This window comes from Zosterops lateralis (genome assembly GCF_965231275.1).
Source record: "Zosterops lateralis genome assembly, chromosome: 6".
In the NCBI taxonomy this organism is placed as follows: Eukaryota; Metazoa; Chordata; class Aves; order Passeriformes; family Zosteropidae; genus Zosterops; species Zosterops lateralis.
In genome coordinates this window covers 35903146-35906671 of record NC_139761.1, presented here as the reverse complement: position 1 = coordinate 35906671, position 3526 = coordinate 35903146, and positions in this window count along the sequence as shown.

The window sequence follows — 3526 nt, the reverse complement described above, 5'->3', positions numbered from 1 at the left end:
GCCGCCGCGCCGCGCGGGGTCATGTGACCGCCCCTTCCGCCAGCGCCCCGGCGTGCACCGCGCCGCAGCGCCGCCACACAGGGGCCGCGCCGCCACCGAGCCGCCGCCACAGAGCGCCCCCGCCCGCGCACAGGCGGCAACGCGCCCCACCATAGAGCGGCGGCGCGCAGAAGGGCAGGGGGCAGCCAAGGGGCATGCGCGCTGCCGCCATCTTTAATGAGGGCCGGCGTGACCCGGCCCGGAGCTCCGCCATGTCGGGGTCAAGCGCCGCCGCTCGGGGCTGGAGGCCTGGAAAGCCTCTAGAAAGCCTCTAGAAAGCCTCTAGAAAGCCTCTGGCCGCGGGTGACACGGAGCTTTGCCGTCATGGCCCCCTCAGCCAGACACTGAGGCCAGGCTGAGCTGAGACCCGCCCGTGACGGTGGCCGGGACGGGCTGTACCGCAGGCGGAGAATCCTCTCCCGCATTGTTTGGGATGCAGCCCAGGATACAACTGGCTCGGAAGGTTCTGCCTGCTGTAAAGGACCTAAGGATTTACACAGCAGAAAAGACTGAACACTAGTGTCTTATGCTCACCAGAAAGATGTCACTGTGCTGGTGGGCCTGGCCATGGTCACCAGCTGCTGGTTTCTCTCACCTACTTGCAGCATTTAAACTCCATTAAGAGACAATTTTCAATATGATATGCAAGACAATAATTGTTGTAGTTACACTACTGCTGGCAGGGAGTTGCAAGTGGAAAGAGGAAGTGACTATGAATGAAAGGAACATGATCTTACAGATTATTATGAGGTAGACCACAAAATGAATATATGTGCATAAAGGTGTTTGAAAATACTGGATTAGCTAAAGAAAAAAGTATGTATTGTATTTTCCGTCGTTTAAAGAAAAGTGCTCAAAAGACTAGTCAGATGATAAAATCCCCACCTTCAGACTGACTTCTTCAGTACAAAGCAGATTAAAACTATCTGGCTGATGTCATACGTGCTACTGAACAGCCAACAACTGCATTGGAACTAAGGTCCTGTTCATCACCTTGCTTTACAAGATGATGTGTAAGGGTAAATATTTTAGCAGTAATAGATTTAAGAAAGACTTCAAGTTTGAATACAATTCCTTCCCCCCAGCAAAAACCAGCATTTTTATTTTCTATTAATTACAGCATATTCCTAGCAGCTGGCACATCTCCCTCAAACTGATACAAACTTAGTAACTGCAATACTGATTACTGTCAATATTTAAAATAATTTATAATCATACCTAGGAAAACCAAGGAAAAGAGAAAGGGCATAACAAAAATTTTCAGAATCTTCTCTGTGTTGTTGTCTCAGACAAAAACAACTCATTTTAAAGAAGAAATGTGAACCCCAAACTGACTTGTACTGCTGTAATAAGTTTTTATTTACAGGAAACATTGCAAAGGCTTTGCTCATGTACACATTCATCTATTTTTTTAGCCAAAGAAAGAGGCTATTTTGCATTTATTCTTCATACACAAATCAACTGTAGCCTTCTGTATCCTTCTTAATCAAGGAAGAATAGCAGCAGAAACATCCAGTAAATGTAGTTGCTTTCTTGTGTTTACTGTTTCTGCTGTGGGATTTTAGCATTACCCACCCCTCGTGCCTGTATTATCTTCCTGCCTTTCAGTTTTGCACCTGAGATCCCTTTTCCAGATACTGATCACAGTTCACTTTCTTGAGTTCTCACTCACTCCAGAGTTTCGTGCTCAAGCCAGTCATGAAGACTGCTGTACATGGCTTTTAATATTAAGGGGTTTTTTGTCTGCCAGTTGGATGTATTTCAAGCATGAGAAGTCATCCCAAAAATGTTAGGCAGCACCTCAGGGTACAGGGGTCATCACATTCTTTCTAGACTATGCATTTTAAACATTTTATATGCTTTTTTTCTTCCCTTCTTCATATCCTTTAATTGCTCCCTCTATCACATTATCAGTCTCAATAGAGCCACTTAGAGGAAGATCCCTTAGATGCCAGACTCATTGATCTTGTTCCTTGGCTCCTCTGAATAGCACTGTGAGATTTAAAAGTTTCTACCTCATATGTATTAGTTATATTCATTATTCAGGATTTTTTTCAGTCTGAAGACATTTGGTTCACCAAAACTTTATTCTTTTAAATGTCAGTTTATTATGTCAATCTCTGAAATCAATATTTTATGCAAAATACCAAGTACATTATTTGTAAAATACCAAAATACGTTATTGTAACAGCATGAAAGAGAACAGGGAAGAGAGTTACTGTGCCAGTCTTCAGTCATTCATCATCGCTAAACTGCATAAAAAAATAAAAATCATGTATATGCCTACACAAATATATATATAGTACAGTCTAGTATAACAAAAGTAATTCAGCAATACACTTGAATTCTGAGAGGGCCTCAGTCACTCTTTGTGTTAGGAAATTCATTGATGCCTCATTTTCACAGTGATGGGACCTGCTGACTCTGTTTTGTGAATTGATGGTACCTCAAAGGTAAACTCACAATCAGTGCCTTCTACATGGATATCCAGTTGTGTAATGTGGCTCCCTCTTAAAATTATTTGTCAAAACTGAAGCAGGGGACTAAAGGATGGGGCACCTACAACTGTCTGTTACCAACATGTAACGTCCACTGAAGGAAAACGGTACATGTCCTTTCTCTGGTGAAATAACCACTATCATTTGATCCAAACATACAGCCAAAAACTCTTGTTACTTTAGAAGAGAAATTGCCTGTGCACAAGTTATGCTACAACAAAATTTTTTTTTGCTTATTATCCAAATCAACCAAATAACTCACTATTTTCTTCTAGCACCCCTTGAGCCAAGAGCTCATTGGAACCACTACTGGCCAAGGTTACTTCCTTACCGTGTGGTTTCTTTGACCATATCTGTCTGGTGTTCACTGCCCATTCCCACAGCTCCAGTTTGTGACAGTGAATCTGCCTTTTTTTGGCAGATGTGTGCCTTTATTTTGGACCTGCAGTCTCTTTAAGCTGTATAAATGATGGCTGTTCACCCATAGGTTGAAGCAACAGTTGTGAAAAAAAACCCCAAAGGCCGCAATGACAGTGACCAGTGGCTCTCCTTGTCGAGACTTCGTTTAAACCCACGAATGGCAGATGAGTTTTGGGTGTCAAGTGCTCTCTCCTCAGGTACAGACCATGCTCCATTAATTTGCCAGACCTGGAGGCCTGGGAGCAGCCGCTTGGTCGTTCTCCGGGCGGTGGGAGGAAAGAGCTTTGCTAAGAATTTCACCCCTTAAAACCCTGCTGGGGGCTGTTACACCCCTCCGGCGCAGGTCCTCGAGGAACCCAGGCAGGTGTGGGACAGCGGAGCGAAAACAGAAGGAGGGGAGCAGAAACCCTCGGCGTGATGTCAAGGGCCAAGGGCACGGCCGGCAGGGCGAGCCCGGGGCGGTGCAGCCCCCGGACTACAGCTCCCGGCGTGCCAGCGCCGCCCCGCCCTCAGCCCGCCGCCTTCCCGTCTCCGCGGTGAGAAAATAACCCCGAAGTTCCCCGCGATCA